At 32.5% G+C, this 18,541-nt stretch overlaps 1 long non-coding RNA gene across 1 annotated transcript; it reads left to right on the top strand.

The window, feature by feature from the left end:
- Window positions 1–9,367: 9,367 nt before the first annotated feature.
- On the top strand, window positions 9,368–10,464 carry LOC134282795 (uncharacterized). The gene is made up of 3 exons (XR_009995365.1): window positions 9,368–9,510; window positions 10,042–10,166; window positions 10,321–10,464. It is a non-coding gene; the product is annotated as an uncharacterized LOC134282795 (long non-coding RNA).
- Window positions 10,465–18,541: the final 8,077 nt, after the last annotated feature.

The raw sequence follows: 18,541 nt of genomic DNA, 5'->3' as shown, positions 1-18,541 counted from the left end.
TCTGAGATGTATTGAGTTGTGTTTGCTGAATTCAGTTTACTGTATTTAGGTATTCATATATTTCAATATAAGGTATTTGTAAAATATATATCTTAATTGCAAAGATCAATGTTAGGGGTTACAATGGAAAGCTATCACAGAAATTGACAAAATTGTGTGTTCAAACCGAAAGGTTTTCGGTCTTGTCTGAATTTACCAGCAAACAATAAAAATATAATAAATTTGGAATGAATGAAGAATAATAAGGAAAACCCAATAAAATATGGACATTGGGAATAATATCCAATAAGATTTGAACAGTTACTACCCAAATAATGCATTCTCGTATGTACACTTTTTTGTATCCAATAAGCAGTATCCAATAGGACTTGGACTTGATGTACTCAATATATAACCAAATGTGTGTCTGTCTTCTGTCCGTTCTTCCGTCCGTCCGTCTGTTACGCTTTGGGGTACCCATCTCTTATCTGCAACTCCTCTCATACCTCTGAATGAAATTTAATGAAACTTTCACAGAATCTTTATTACATATTATCATTGTGCACCTTTTATTTTAATTTTTAATATGACGTATATTTAGGATTTTCCAGAGCAAAACATGGGCACTGCTATTATATTCATATTGGAGGCGGGGGTATCATTTAGTGAGCTCATTGCTCACAGTACCTCTAGTTCCTTTATAGATTTGACAAGTTGAAGTGTCTTTTTTGTCCAATTTTGCCCCGTAAATTATGCTATAATTGTTTGCATTTTACTTATAAAATACATTTCTTTTGGAAAATCATTAAGGTTCAAGCAACATTTTATATGAGCGAGCAGAAGGTTTATGAACCTTAATTGGTGGAGGCTGATGGTAAAATTTAAGATCAAAGCTGAACATTTTCAATCAATAGTAAAAGTTCAGAATACAAGAATTCGGAATAATCTTTAAAAACATACTGATTTCTAAAAAAAAATAATAGAGCTTTTGGCTAATTGGATATGTAAAGTTTACATGTACAGGAAGGTAACCTTAACATTTTATGACGCATTGCGTACTTTTCATGATAAAAACCCTTCCTATGTAAGGAAACATAATTAAAAATTGTAAACAAAAACATAAGAAACTTTAATAACTTAAAACTAACCATACTTTTTATGCTCCCCTTCGAAGAAGGGAAGGCAATAATATTGCTTTGCTGCTGTCTATCGGTATGTTAGTTTCCGTTCATTTTCTTCACAACCGTTGCACATACTGAAATGAAATTTGGTATACAGGTATATCAGATGAATATCTAAGTCAAGTTCTGTTTTGGATACGAGCACGCCATTTTTGACAGAGTTATGCACCTTGGACTTAGAAAAATTCCAATTATTTGCAGTTTCCATTCATTTTCTTTGCAGAGGTTGAACATACTGAAATGAAATTTAGCATACAGATTAATCAGATGAATGTCTAAGTCAAGTACTATTTTGGGTATAATCGTGCCATTTTTAACAGAGTCATACCCCTTGGACTTACAAAAATTCCAATTATTTGCAGTTTCCGTTCATTTTCTTTGCAGAGGTTGCACATACTGAAATGAAATTTAGCATACAGATTAATCAGATGAATATCTTGGTCAAGTTCTGTTTTGGGTATGACCGTGCCATTGTTGACAAAGTTATGCCCCTTTGGACTTAGAAAAATTCTAATTTGGGGGAGGGGGGCATAAGTGTTTTACAAACATCTCTTGTTACGTTTGTGTTATTGATTTCTGGCGACTTAAGTAGTCGTAGAAGAATTAAGGGCTGATATTGACTAAATAGTTTTTACTTTTGAATCACTACTTTTTTCGATAAAATAATTAGACTGAATTGATGTCAGTGATATAATTGTTCAAGCATTTTGTTTGTTATTATCAAGTTTGTAATAAACATAGTACATGTACTCCTTTCGTCATCGCACACTGATTTGGCTCTAGATCAATATCAGCCCTATATCCTTTGCCGTTGGGCGGAAGTACGGTGTGATATGGAAAAGGATGGTAGTAGTCTTTTCTAAAATTTAAACTGTTATCTTAAGATACAGTTAACAGTCTTTATAATACTTTTGAAATTTATGCTGCTGAATTGTCACACATCAAACTGTTTTTACTTCAGGCAACATTATAGAAAATGTGATGATTTACCTTAATGAATCAAAGATATATCAAGTTCAAGAGAAATTTGAAGTAAGGGTCACAGCAGATATAGACACCACCTATATCAATAGTTACGCTACAGTAATGATTTATAACAATGCCGGTCCAGGTTGCTCTACTTATGAGACTGTTTCGAATCTGAAAAGTCTGAAAACTACATATGTATGCGTAACTTACTGCAATAGGCAAGGCAACAACACCCTGGATGTTTATGTGTATTATGACGTATACAAATACCGGATAAGTGAAGTTATCTATACTTGGAACAGAATGAAGGAAGAAATTGTTGTAAAAAGTTTAGCGGCTGTGGATGAAATGATATATTTCTACTTCGAGTCAATTCAGTACTATAATTTTTATTTCATACTTGATTTTGGAGACAATACAAACTACGTACATGAGTCAGGAACATATGATCAAGCATTTTCCAACTACTTTTATTCACTAAAACTTTCACACTCGTACATTGCTCCCGGCTTTTACAATATTACGTGGACAACTTGGAATACAATGTATACCGAAATACGGTATAAATTCATAAGAGTTGAATATCCTATTCCTGTTGGAAGTTTATCCATTAAACCATTGATCGAGTATATTCCAATACCTGATGGAAAAACTGAATTCACTTTACGTTACTCATCAGGACGTCCAAGCCCCACAAACGTCAGATGCATTTTCCAGTATGGTGAAGGAGAAGAAGCGCATCCAGTTAATCTTACAAATGGCATATCAATTTGGAAGGTTTATTTTTATGAGTCTGAGGGAAAAAAGTTGGTTAATTTCACCTGCACAAATGACCTAACTACTCAAAGTGTCAAAGCCACTATTTATGTGGAATCATACAGCCTATCCGAATTTGACTTTGAATATCAAAATCCAGCACCCATGAGCATGACATTGGAACGAGTGCAGCCCACTGAGGAGTACCGACATTATTACCGATCCGTTTCTGTCCCTGTTAATGTTACATTCACTATTTCTTTAAAGAAATTTAAAAGATTTCCACCTGGTATAAATGTCACTTGGGATTTTGGAGATAAGTCTAAGATTGAAAAGGTCCTTCTAGAGTCTAAAACAAAAACACACACTTTTTCTGTCAAACGCAGAACCTATACCATGAGCATTAAAATAGGATCTCAGAATAATAGCCATGTATTTTATCGCAGTATCACTTTAGGGGTGATCCAATTTAGCTGTTACCCTACAGCATTTGACTTGAGGGATACAGAAGTTAAATTTAAAGCAAAAGGTATTCCAGGTGCCGCTAAATATACATTTTATACAGATTCCAGGTCTACGATTTACAGGCGACCTTCTTATTATGTCATCAGTAAACGCATGAGAGTGTATACATACACAGTCAAGTATAAGGAGTACGGATTTTACATTCCATCAGTTGTTGGAAATGGAGAAAGAGTATATCTTGATCAACCCTTGATTGCAGACTTCAAGTTAGAAGATAGCTTATACCTTAATGTTTATCCAGATCCTAATCCCCTTCCACCCGGAGACATTACAATAAGAGTTCGCACCTCGTCTAGTAAACCCAGGCCATACATTTCTTGTATCATGAAAGCGGGAGATGCTGTCGATCGCGATAGTATCTTCTACAAAAAACAGAATATAACAAATGTACAACCGTTGGTCTTTGTATATACGTACACAAGTCTTGGAGTGCCAACTATCAGTGTTAATTGCTCAAATTACATTTCTGACAAAAGGATGACAAAGAAAATTACAGTTACTAATGCATGTTTCGAAGCAAGAGGTATATATGATCGACAATATTCGGTACCCAAGGATCCAATGAAAGTCTCTACATCTATCGATTTGTACATGAGAAACAGGATGCATATTTATTGCGAAAATGAAAAACCTTATTTTCATTGGTATATATTTGAAGCAAACAGCAGTGGAAAAACAAATACATTGTACCCATATGAAAATCCTTTAGAAGGAACAAAAGGTACACTACTTATTAAAAGAAATACATTGCCTGAAGGACAATTTTATCTTCTACTAAATATATCCCTAAGCAAAACTTGGATAACGGAATACAGTTACGTTCAATTCTTTAGTTCCCTTCCTTTTGCCTACATCAGCGGTGGGAATTATGTTATAAGGTCTAACAATTCTTTATTTGATGCCTTGACTGAATCCCATACATCAAACGGAGATTTTGGAGAAAATGAGAACTTGACGTTTTCATGGACCTGTAAAAGGTATAATAATTTTAAAACACAACTTTAAAAAATATTTTTTGAAGAATATCTATGTACTTATCATAAAATAACTATTATCATAACTTTATGCAGAATCGCCAAAGTGAGTTTAAGAGGACCGACAATTCTACTCAGTGACAACTCATCAGGCACATGTTCTGTTAGAGAGGTGTCACGTGGTTTTGGTCAGTTGACTTCTTCAATACCAGAAATATTTGACTATGCCGTTACCGTAACTGTGAAGGAAGGCTCATCTGAAAACCAGTTCACTCAAATTGCGAGTTTCATAGGAGAGGGAACGACGGATCTACAGATTAAGTATTGCTATTTAGAGAGCAAGTTGTTGATTCACTTTTCATTCAATTAATGAAAGTTGATAAATCGTACGATTCATTTTCTGAATTTTACAGCTGCAGCCTGAATTGTAACAAAAAAACTGCCGTATCATCTAAATTGGCTTTGATAGCTTGGTGCACGTCATGTAAACCGGATCACGAGGTGCAATATGAGTGGCTATTGTGGAAAGAGGAAAATGAATCCGGACTGTTCCAGTCGGAACAGACTTTGTCTGTAGTCACAGGGACTGGTAAACTTTATGAAAAAAAGATTTAAATATTGTAAAAATTCATTTTGAACAATCTGAAGAGCAGTATTTAAAAAAAATGTTAATGGTAAAATTATTTGTATTTTTCTTTATAATAAAGATACTGGTAAACAAAGTTTTGTCATACCCAAATTCTCTTTATCACCTGGAAATACCTACCTTGTGACTTTATATATGACGGTGGTCAACAAGACGGAGATACATGGGGATGTGTACAGGAAGTTACGAACTAACGCGCCACCTACTGGAGGTTCTTGTTCTATCGATCAGAAAACAGGTAAAACATATATACGTCTTTCTTTTTTTTCTTCAAAAATATACATGGCATTAATGATTGTTATGTTATGGTAAATATAAGGAAACATTGCTACATATAGTTTGATATTTTTGTTATTAAATTAGCATTAACTTTCAACACATTGTGATGAGACTACACTAAAATGTTCAGAAGGCATTGCAAAAAGGGGGAGGGGGGCAGATTATTTTCACCAAAAAATAAGAAGATGGGCGCATTTGGCGAGTGATCTGCAGGAATCATTTGTACGAAACATTTATGGTTTAAATGTCCATGATTTGGTTGACTGAACATAGCTGGTCAGATTTTACAAACACGTCCATAGGTTTTTTTTTTCATTTAGTTTGAAAGACCTTGAGAAATTGTAACATTTATGTCCGTTTTTTTCCTAGGGGGTGCTATAACATAGTAATGTTACACAAAAAATAATCAACTAAAATATTTAATGCATAGATGTATGATACGTGTACATGTACATTATAGAATAGAAGATGAGAATTGATTTCTCTCGAGAACCAAACTGAACCAAAATTTATCTTATTCAAAGCTTTAATACATCAGTACATAAAACGAAATTGACAAAATAAATGGTTGTTTGCATGAAAAAAAATTAACGACCCATTCCAGGCTCGGAAAAAAACTACTCGCTTCGAGTGCACTGGACAGGTAGCCCAACTTACTAAGCTATCACCGCTACACATATACAGATAGTTTTAAAAGGACAACAAGTTTGGCTTTCCAGAAGGCCGTAAAAGTCATCTCTTTGGCTTCGTTAATGTCACAGAATAAACAGTGGAATGTGACTTTTTTCTCGGCTATTACAGAAGATTTTTCTATTCTTTAAGGGAAGGGAGAAGCAGTTAGAAAAAGAATTACATGTACAACTTACCTGAACACTTTTTGTTTAAGAAAAAAGGGGTATAGTGTTCAAACTCCAAAATTAAATTAAATTTATTTCTTGAACTTGAATAAACATTGAAATCTTAAAATGTAAACAATGCTATTGTGTCAATTTTAAATAAATGGGGATGTGCCCTCTCTGATGACACGTGGTTTTGATTATTAATCTATGTGAAAATATGTTTTAATTTATTATTACAAATATTTTTTGTTCAATGTATTTAAAATTGTTAATGTACCAATAAGCAGTATTTGTAAAATGTACACTTTTTTTTTACAAGAAGATGGGTAAAACCTTAGCGTTCCTTTTGAACTTACACGTACTTCAAATCTTCTTACTCTGACAGCAGTAAAAATCGCTAATTTAAGTAATTTCGACTCTTACAAAAGATTTTCCTCAATCTTGTCATTCCTTTAAACGACATGACCATCGAGCCCCTTGGGATATAAAGGGGAAAATCAACTAAACTTACATCGAAACGTTTACTAATCAGAATAAAAGTTTTAACAGCACTGGCGGATTTAGATGGGGGTCCAGGCTCCCCCTTTTTGTGTCAAAAATATACATAAGTTTTAATAATTCATATTTTGGTGAGGCTTTGGACCCCTACCCTGACCCCCCTTTCAAGATTCCTGGATCCACCACTGTTTACGCTTTATAAAAAATATATACACTGTAAGCACATGTACACGGTACTGTCGAAATATAGCAAAGGAGAGTAAAAATGACTGTATGTAATAACATTTAATTGCTATCAGCTAAAATTAAGAAAAGTATCTGAATAAACTTTAAGAGTCCTAATTTGCCAACCCTGAAACTAGGGCTGTTTCAGGAAAATACAGTAATGTGTCATTAGTAATCGTCCAAATCCACGTGCAATGCAAATATTTTTATTGTTTTAGTACTCGGTAAACTTTATCAGCATACTAAGAATAAACAATTGCGTATTATAATTTTGGCTTAATTTTAATAGTGTAAGAGAAGTGATTTGACGACTTTTTGTCATTAATGCAATTTAAAACTACATAAAGAAAATGATTGCAAGTTCTTTAATTATAAACATGATAAAACACATCCGGAAATCAAACTTAATGTGTCATCTCTCGAGAGAGATGACAAAGAAGTATCACATTCACACATTTGGATTTTTTGGGGAAAAGTTCATTTTTAGTGGTCTCTGGGTCTCCTGTCCATTTTTTTTAAAAAAGTGTATTTGTTTCTTTGAATTAAAATACACACAAGTAATGTTTCAAAATCATGGAGAGAAGACCCAGAGATAGAAAAAGTTCAGAAAAACGTGTTTAAAAATGTACCATTTTGTACCAAATGTCTGATCTGGCCAATTTTCAAGTTATTTTTTAGCAAATTAAAGCTCAATTTCGGGAAAATATTTTCCTTTCCTGTTGCACAGGAACCCCTTAAATTAAAAAAAATGTTAAAATTCCATGTGACTTGTCGATAAAATTTTCACTTTTCAATTACGCCCAGATTCCTGCCGAATGCCAATCAAAAGCGCCCTTGTTCTTTGTGTGAAGAAAAGAAAAGTGAAAAAACACGAGCTTTTAAAAATCAGTCTTAAAGGCAAAGCTACAATAAGCTTATTTTAGATATGAATAATACTTTTGTTATAAAATAATAGTACATGTTTTGGAGGGTATTTCAACATTTAACTGCTCCCCGTTTCTTTGTTGATATTCTACATTAAGTAGAAAAGGAATCAGGACAACTAGTCACCAACACATGTCACGACATCTCCCCCCCAATCAGGACAGCTCGCCCCCATTGTAGAAACAACTCGCCCCCATTATTTTTTCTTGTGTATTACAGGGAAAAAACGACATATTTTATTCAATAAAATATATTTCAAATGCAAATTTAAATTATAATTTTTAATCAATATTTATTATAAATAAAATAAAATTAATATTTACGATTGTATGTGTAATATGTTGTTATTTGTTTAGGTTTTTTTCACGCATATATAAAGTAAACACGGTATATGTATTTATTATTTCCTTAGATTATTTTTCTTATGAAATAGAGCAAATAAATGCATTTTGATTTATCATATTGTTTTAAATTTATATTTGTAGAATATGTCTAGGTAAATCAAGTACAATGTTCTAAGTGTTGAACAGTTTTAATTATTGAATGACATATTAATGATATTCCATCGATGACGGCTTTTAGGAAACTTATGAAAAGAAACTTCAAAGTAATGATGAATTAGGACATGCAAGCCCCGAAAATTACGTGTATTTCGTTGATAAAAAATTGGAACTTCAAAGTGATAATTAATTAGGACAAGCAAGCCCCGAAAATTACGTATATATACAGTTGATAAAAAAATTGGCGTATCCAAGGTCCGAAGCAACTTAAAAGTGATGAAGAATTTAAGAAAGCTTGCGTTGAAAACAAATGAAATAATTTGACATGATCCCTATATAAGGAAGAAATGACTTGAATTTGTTATCAGTTTCATAGCCTGGTTCCCTGTCCCTGTTTTGCTTCGTATTCTCCGCGTCACTTGGCAAGGATGAGACAGGGGACCAGGCTATCAGTTACAATCATGGCTGACATTGTATGCAATCTTCATCTCCGACAACGCCAAGAGATCCTATGGTGCATTTCCTGCCGCGGAAAACAACATAGGACATGAAACTCACGTGAGAAAAAATATAATGTTACATAAGAACAATAGTAAAACATTATATTAATTGTATATTCTCATCTCTTTAAGCGCACCTTTATAAGCATAATAGTCGTATAAATGCAAATACTGCAGTATGTTATTCAGATTAGAAAAAATATTGTCATAACCTGGGGGCGAGTTGTCCAGCATTCGTAGAAAATACATACTTCTTTTAAGTTTCTTGTGTACATCATCATTTGATGAGGGTTTTGAATATACCCAAAAAGTTACGAAAAACTGGTATTATCTTTGAGAAAATATTTCTTGGGAAGATAAAAATGTAAAATAGTTCTATTTTCCTAATCTTTTTTGTTGCTATGGTAACTAACAAAATAAGAACGCATTACAAAACAGTTAAAATATGACCCAAAAGGATATATTTCGTATATGCTAACTTGATATGTTTCTAAAATTTAAAGAGAAAGTGAAAAAAAATATGCCCTGTAAATTATGCTCAATGTTTCATTTGCTTTTGGGATAGACTCAGTGGTTATTCTTCTGAGCGTGCAGTGCTCACATTGGATCGATCCAGACGAAAATGAAAATGTGTTCACATACCTCTACGAAACAGTTACAAAAAGAAACTATACACATGGAGAAGGAATCATTGTCAATTTTCTGTATGAAGGAAGTATGTACATATTTATGCACTATTTCGATATGTATGGATTATCTTTGATATAATGGAATTTGTTGAAAGACGTATGGTCACAAATTGATTATAGTTTTCTGATCAAAGCACAGTCAATGTTATTTTCTTTCTGGATTATTTAAATTTTTTATTCATTCAAAATATTTAAGGTATTATTCTAACAAAATGATGTAACCAATCTACATTTAATATAAAGTAGTACCTTTTAAAAAGATTTTTAAAACTTATATAATAAATTGTGCAGTTTTATCAAATAAACGCAGGATGAGGCTCTCCCATTCAGGTAACTTAAATGTTACTGAATAATAGAGGTCTCCCATTCGTAAGATTCCATGACCAGTGCCCTGCCTTTACACCCCACCCCACCCCCTCCAAAAAAAATCACTTGATTAAAAAAAGAGATATTTTTCTTATTTAAGTATTTGCATGTTCACAACTTAAAAGATAAATGATTGAAGACACATCAGTTAGAATATGCTCCATTCTAGTAAAATCGATCCTTTGTTTCAGGTGAGAGTCGCATCTTAGATGTCCCTGTACAGCCGGGGGATCCAGGTTTTAATCACACAGTTACTGTCCGAGTTCGGATTTTTGACATCTATGGGGATTATGGAACGTATTCCTCAAATATTACAGTATTGATCTGATTACATCATTTTTCCTCTTTATCCAAATATTTGTTCACATCATTTAAACTCAGATCTCTATTTTGACTGATTTTACCACTAACCAAGTCATTCTTGATTTTTTGCAAGAATTGATATGAAGTGCAATGCTTTACTTCTGCAGGTCATTCCACCTTCTAACTTTGAACCTGAAGATTTAAAAGACATTTCAACAATTGAGTCCTCGTTTAATAACTTTGATTCAAAGTTCAACAACTACAATCTGTCAGGAAATGACCTTCAAACCTTGAGTTTTTTAGGAGCCGTTGCAGCTGGGTTCAAGCAATTTCCATTTGTATGTACTGAAGTTCATGACCTTTTGATTAGACCTTTTAAAAATTGTTTGGTTGTCCTCTCCTGACTGGCTGGGTAAAAATGGCGCGATTCAAAACTTTTTTTTACCTTAAAGAAGGAATTATTTTTTAGAAAATACTTAGACAATTAGATTTCAAAAATATCATTGAAATTAAATTTTTTTTGGGAAAAAAAAATCACTTACATACATGTAGCAACCGACCAAATATTTACAGACCAAGTCGGGAGAGGGAAACTAAATTTAAACATTTTTTTAAAGATGGCCTTACCAATTATACATTTACGATATGGTTAAGATTTTGTAAAAGAATGTTTTCAAAAGAAAGAGTCACACATTTAAGGATACTTTTATCATATTTTAAAATATTTTTTTTAAAGGTTGATAGCACAACAACTGAAGAAGAAGTAAAAGGTGATATAGAGTCCATTAACATTGATACATCCGGAGGAGGGCCTGTGTTTCTTGTTTATCAACAGGTAGACTGTAATAACAAAATATTCATGGACTTCATGTTGTTAACAATAACAAATCTTACAAGATTTTTTTCCTAAACTTCCAAAACAGAAAACCGAGAAGCTTCTTCAATTGGCCAAAAGCATTATAAAGCCTGGTTGTGCGAATTTCACCGACAGATTCAAATTGGCAGACATGCAGCAAATTTTCAGTACCTTGGATGCTCTAACTCGTTTTGAACCGTATTTAACTTTGGAGGCAGTGGTTTGTGTTTTTCTAAGTCGGAAATATGTGAAGTTTTAAAAATATCAGTTAATTCGGTAGGGTCGATTGATGACATAAATCTTTCCGGTAAAAAAGTAGGGATAAATTAGAAAATGAACAATGTTATCATGAAATTTTTTAAAATTTTGATTACATTTTGATAAATTATTGTGAATGAATGAACATGTTAGCTTATTTCTTATTCAAACAGATCATGACGGTTGAAATCGTGGACACTGTCATTGACTGTTTGGAAGATGGCAGCAGGAGAACTCCTTTATCTACAAGCGCAGTTGAAATACTAACAGACATTGCTAATGGTAAGACTGTGTACTGGGTTCATAGTAGTGAAAAATCCAATGTAAAAAACGAGTATTTCTTAATGATTTAACATTTATAGTGTTGTTTAAGTCAAGTTTTCTTCTGGTATAACATTTTTTAACTTGTCTAATTTTGGGAGCTACTTGGTATCTATATATCACATCTCTGCAGCTGATTAGACCATTTTCAATTTACTTTTTAGTTTTAAATCTGTCAAGTGCCAATAACGGCATGCAAAACATAATGATATAATTTTTTTTACATAATATTTATGCATAACATACAATATTTTCTTATTTTTTTTCTAAGCATTTTCAAATAGATATTCAACATTCTCTACAATATAAATTAACCACAAATGTTAACATATGATAGTTTATCATCGGGTATTGGACAATGTCTTGAACAAGATGCTACCTCGGAAACTACAAAACTTGGATATTGAACTTTCCGAAGATGATATAAGAGCGGAAATCATGTTACACCTCAAGTTCTTCCTACAAGAAACCAGCCTGTTAAAACAAAGTCAAGGGAACGTAACTTTAGACTATCAAAGCATTAATAGACAAGTTGGTTTTATTTATCAAATACGAGCACATGAACGAGAGTTTCAACTTCAGCAAAGAGAGACGGTATATAATTAATTATAATTGCAATAAAAAAAACTGTCCAACATAAAAGCAAAGTTGTCTTTCTTACAAGGGTAGAGAAAAATGAAAGTTAAGCTTTCTTATCTCTTTCATATAGAAATATCACAGATGTAAATATTTAATGATCACTTCTATTGTTTATCCTGTTTGACCGCTACAATATGAAATTAAAGAACAACTGTGTTTTTTTGGTTTTGATTTACATTGCATTGTATTGTTGGGAGATTTTTTTTTTATTTATTTCCGTAATTATTTCAGGCAAGAAAATGTATCCCAATTATAAAACGAATCCAATCAGCCTTTGTAAATGTCATGCACAAAACTATTGTTTTTGGCGAGCGACTTCACTTCAAGGCATATAAAGTACTGGAAACAATGATAAGAAAAGTGTCCCTCAACGATCTTGAAAATGTCCAAGATGAGTTTCTGGAAGGTGTACACGAAGTGAATGGCTCAGACAAACATGCATCATGCCTGGAATTATCAGTATTTTCTGACTTTCGATTTAATATATATAATATTTTTTTTTTTGATATTTTTAAGTTTATGAGTAAAATAATATCAATTATTTTTGATAATATACAATACATTAGCGATAATGATTTTTAGTGAATTAGAGAATACATTTAAAAGAAAGTAAAAGTAACGAAAGGAATAATTACTTTAAAAAAATATTTAATATTTTTTTTCATTTAGGTCACTAACTACTTGATAAACCCTTATATATTTGGAGAAAATGCAACCAAGGCAACTTCTTCCGTGCCAGTGATGTATATTCCCCAAAACATATCCGTGGACACAAATATTCGGAATAAAGGGGATTTGGAATTCAAAAGATATACCCCTCTCATTAATCCACAACATCCAGAACCGATAATTTATTTTACTTTTGAGGTTATAAGTGAAACAGATGCAGTCATAATCTACATAAAACCTGATGGATTTGACTTCCTAGCCCACCAGAGGGTGCCTTTATATTCGTTTTATTTTAGTTCAGATACATTTCCAACATCAAATGTGTTTGATTATAAAAAGGTACTTGGTGTCCAAGATTGGACAGGATATGGATTTAAAGTCTTCCTTCCAGAAAATATGTGTGGGAAAGGACTTTGTTATTGTGGCATAAAACCACTCACAGGTAAATAATGCAAATTCTGCACGTAGGTCCAATTGTACTGGAAGAGAAAGTTATTTTTAGGACTATTTCACACTTTTTAGTCCAAAACTAGAACGATTTATAGCAGAAGATCTGTAGCTCGCTGGTCTGAAAAAAGGGGATAGACGACCAGAAAGCAACAGCGCTACCCATCGAAAAAAGTATATATTATCGTTATTGCGTATATTTAAGCTGCCATCAAAATAATACCATGTTTTCTAGTACAATATATATATATTTCTATGATATTTTAAACAACATGAACCCCAACTTAAAATTTACAATGGAGAGGGACGAAAACAAGTTACCATTTTTAGATGTTATGGTCATGAAAAAAGAAGGGAAAATCGTAACTGACGTATATTACAAGGCCACGGACACAAAACAATACCTTCTCTACGATTCCTGTCATCCATAACACATCAAGAACAACATTCCATATAATTTAGCTAGGCGACTCTGTACCATAATATCGGACAAGGATATTTTAAATGTCAGACTTAATGAGTTACGGGAATTATTAAAACAAAGGCATTATCCAACCTTACTGATTGAAAAAGGAATAGACAACACCAAACTACATGACAGAAACAGCCTACTTCAGATACAAGAAAATCTCATTCCCTACGTATCTACACACAATCCAAAAAATCAAGAATTTTTCCAAGTCATCAAAACCAACATGCCAATTTTAGAGAATGATCCAAGGATGAAAGACGTACTCAGTGAATTTCAATTGATCAAAAGTAAAAGACAGAGCCCATCCTTAAAGAAGATTTTAACACGAACCAAATTTAACAATACAGAAGAAACAGCCGGTGTTAAAAAATGTCATCATCCAAGATGTGGAACCTGTCCCTTTTTACAGGAAACCGAACAATTTATTTTTAAAAACGGAAGAAAATTCGTTATTCATTCTTCTTTTACCTGCGAAAGTTCAAATTTGATATATGTCATGACATGTTCAGGATGCGGCGAGCATTATATTGGCCAAACCGGGGACACCCTTAGACACCGAATGACCGTCCATCGTCAACAGATTCGTCAAACTGAATACCAGTGCACTGCCGTGAGCAGACATATCAGAATATGTGCTGAAAACATTTTCAAAAATATAGTCACTTTTTTTCAATAGGTGCACAGTAACTCTCTAATCGCCCATCCCAATTTTTTTTTCAGACCAGTGATCTACAGATCTGTAGCTACACATATTAATGATGAATACATATCCTAAACGAAATCATAAACATAATAGAAAATTTTAAATCTAAATTGTATTTGAAAAACGTTAAATGTCACCATATTTGTATTGGTATTTGATATTTATAACTTGAAGACAATTTTTTTTCTTCTGGTTATATGTCTTATTTGTCTATATATATAATCTTAACTAAAGAAGATATACACGAGAATAATTGTTTTGTGTAAAATATAATGACGTAAAATGAAGGAGGCAAATTGTTTAAAACTTTCGATAATAATAGAAGAACAAGTTTTGAGAATTTTGTTAAATCAAATTAAAAAAAATATTTTTTCAGCCCCTGCCTCTGGTGATTTCTCAGGATCTAGAAAAAGAAGAGCTGCAGAACCGCTTATAATTATCGGGCCACCAGAGAAAACGACCTTATATGTTAACGTTTCGGATTTTGTGCCAGTCAAGGCAAACTTTAGCATGATTTTTACTACTACAGCGTGTAGAACTTGGAATAACGAAAACGACTCATGGACAATGGAAGGATGCCAGGTACATATTGCGGTTGTTATTTCACATTTAGAATCGTGTTTATAAGCTTCCTTTCGATCCAACCTAATTAAGGTCTTCCGTTTCCAACGGAAGACCTTCTACTGATTCAGAAGATTAAGATTATTCTTATTATTCTTTTTTTTTGTTTTCTTCCTAGACGCCAACTTTGAGGCCTCATATCTCACTCAATTCTCAATGGATTTTGCTCAAATTTTAAGACATTATAGACGGTAATAAACTCTATCAGAATGCTGTCGATAATTTCATAAAGTCACTTCCGGTTTTGAGTTATTTCCCTTTAAACGAAAAATTATAGGCTTTCATTTCCAGACAAAGGCTCAGAGACCACTAGAGCTGGAGCAGAAATTTTACTGGTTTTAGATAACAGAAGGATTGAAGTTGTGCACATCGGTTTTTGTTTTTCGATTTCTCTATTCAAAATGGCGTTATACAGGGGTCAAAAAATAGAACGCCTAAAAGAGCGAAAATTCACACATGTTTTCCTTTTTATCTTGAAAACTAAAAATATTTTGTTAAGACATGTTGAACAAAAGTTGTGAATAAATGCAAGGGCTTTCATATCATACTATTCAAAAGGGGCTGGCCCCTATGATTGGGGATTTAGGGAGCTTGAAAGTTTTTGCTTTATAACTCAAAAACGGTAAATATTTCGATCTGGATTATACAAACAAAATTGTTCTTTGACACCTTTTTAATCTGATGAAAATGTTTTGTGTTCGATTATACCGGGGGTATTGCGTAATACGTAGTTGAAAGCAGGCCAGGTAAACAGGTAGCGTTTTTCATTCGGAAAGGAAATCAGACCTCTTCATGTGTATACTTTACACAAACTTCCTATCAGTAATAAACCCTTATCGTATTTAATTTTAATTTTCTTCTAAATAGGGCTTTATACGTGCTTTACGGTTCACTATTAAATTATTTATAACGATTAGTCTTTCTTTTTTATTTATTATTAATTAGTTTTATAGCGAACACGTCTTCATAAACGGAATATATTAAATCTATCTTTCTACATTGATTATTATAACAATTATAAGTTATTTTAACTCTATGCATTGAATAATTCACGATCATTAGTTGTATACATTTGGCGATCTCCAAGATCGCCTAGATGTTTGTAACAGTTATGTAATCCAACACCCGAATCCCACGCTGTCGATCGAGGTCACTGGTGTACCAGCCACCTGTCGTAAACAATGCAAGTGTCTGTGATCGTGTTTAAAATCCATTGTGTACAAAGACCTATCAATTTATAGAAAATCATGTTTTTAATTTATCGAATCAATAAAAATACTTCACCAATCTTTCATTTAATCGTAATTCGAAACACTGGTGCATAAATCATTTTGAATTGTGATCGCTTTCTTTGGCCTGTTCACGCAAAAATTATTTCTCTATTCCGTGTTAATGTATTTTATTTAAATTGTAATTGAAAAGGGGCTTCGGCAAATAATTATAATTAGTGATGGAAGTCTTGTGATACGTAATGTACTATTATGTACGTTTTATTTTTACCATCACTCTTTTGTTTCTCCATTATTTTTTTTTTATATTAATAAACATTGAACGTAAAAAAAAAATACTTTAAAATATACTATTATTCACGTATTTGTAATGAACAGTTTACATCCAACTTTGTCGCTTTGTGTCTAAAATTTTGTAGCCCAGTCCTCATTTACAAGCACGTGTCCGTAGATAGCAGCGGGTATGTCGATTTGAATAACAGTTGTGTACTCCGATAGTTACAAATGGAAAATTGGGTTTGAAATCATCATGATCATGTCGACTCCTTTCATATAATTCATTTTCACTCTATTTCAGCTTGTTTTAATCAATCGTAATCGCTTGTGCATTTATTCATTTCAAGTTTTATGCTTTTTGATAGCCGAAAAAAAAACACAAGCTAGGTTTACACCATTTTTCCCTGTATTTATCGAAGTGGTAATTGTTTTATGAATCTTAAACTACATGTACGCATGCATGATAATTGTAAGTGGATTTAACATTTCTAATTCACAGGGGGAAATCCAACATGAAATTAAGCACTTTTGAGTTTGCAGTTATTTGCTACTAAACTTAAAATGATATTGTACAGAATGGTATACTATTTCGTCCAATAAACAGAATATTTTATATGCCTGTACATGTACAATGTCAGTACGAATTTAATTGATGCAAAGCATCAAATTGGCTGCAAAGCAAAAAAATTCTTTCACATGCAGGAAAGCACGTCAAGATATTCAAAGCTGAAATAGTTTTTCAATTCTATTTCAGACTGTTTTCAAAGGAAAATAAAAAATAATTTTACCGCATTTGCTCATAAATAGATTTATCGATGTTAAAAAAAAATCATGTTCATTGATGTATAAGAAGAATTTATTGTCATCAAAATGAAGGTGTAGGCCTGTCCGAGCCTTGATGCCCTGGATCTTGATTACGTGATAATGCTCATGGTTTCTGCAGAGCAGGCTATGCTGCAAACCGCAGTGCAAAATTAAAAAAAAATATCTTCATGATCTTTGTGTCATTTGTAGATGTAGAGCAAATTCAAAACAATTTTTACTAGAAGTTGAAAAACTCCTCATATTTTTATTCACCATGCACTTTAACCACAGCATCATTATCCGGGAAATCAAGAGATTTCTTTTCTAATCTTACACACTCTCAGGCTGGGGAGTATTTGATGTAAACTCTTTTTATATGACCATAAATTATCGATGATCATGAGATATTAATGACAATGAAATTGAAATATATTTCAACATTTAATATTAAGTTTAAGCAAGTTTTTAAAATATTTTACGCATGATTTTTACTTGTTATAATTTACGAATTATTTTATTGAAGTAATAAAAAAACGTCTCATTTCCCCATGTGCACTCTCTAAACACAATCACATAAAGATTGGCCGCTACCGCAGCCGATAATAATTACATGTTTTATATGTATGAACTTTTACATAGAAGAGCGGCTAAACATATACATCCAGAGCTTTCAGAATACGATTTTACAAAATTAGAAAATTCGTTATTGCCTATTTATCATAAAATATAAATTAAATTCTTTCCTTAATTATTGAATTCCTATGTATTTAACTAGGTACTTAAAGAAGAAGGTATGGTTTCCATACAAATTTTGCCCTGTGATTTTCTAAAAAATGAAAATGGTGTAAAAGTTGAAAACTCATGTTTTTCTAAATAATTGAAATTCAATGCAGAAAAATCATAAAAATCATTTTTATCACATGTGCTTTTACATGTTAATTATGACGTCATAAACATGAGCATTTTCCCGTATTTTCTTAAAAAGTTGCAGAAGACACCAATTTTCAATAGAATTTTCTTTCAGATAACATTGTCCACAGGCATCGCCCACAAAGATCTTGAGATATGTGATTTGTTATTGAATTTTGCACAA

This window comes from Saccostrea cucullata, unplaced genomic scaffold (assembly GCF_032062105.1).
Source record: "Saccostrea cucullata isolate Sc308-1 unplaced genomic scaffold, CSIRO_AGI_Scuc_v1 ctg2514, whole genome shotgun sequence".
Classification (NCBI taxonomy): Eukaryota; Metazoa; Mollusca; class Bivalvia; order Ostreida; family Ostreidae; genus Saccostrea; species Saccostrea cuccullata.
The sequence above is the reverse complement of the archived record's forward strand: the minus strand, read 5'-3'. Positions and strand labels throughout refer to the sequence as shown.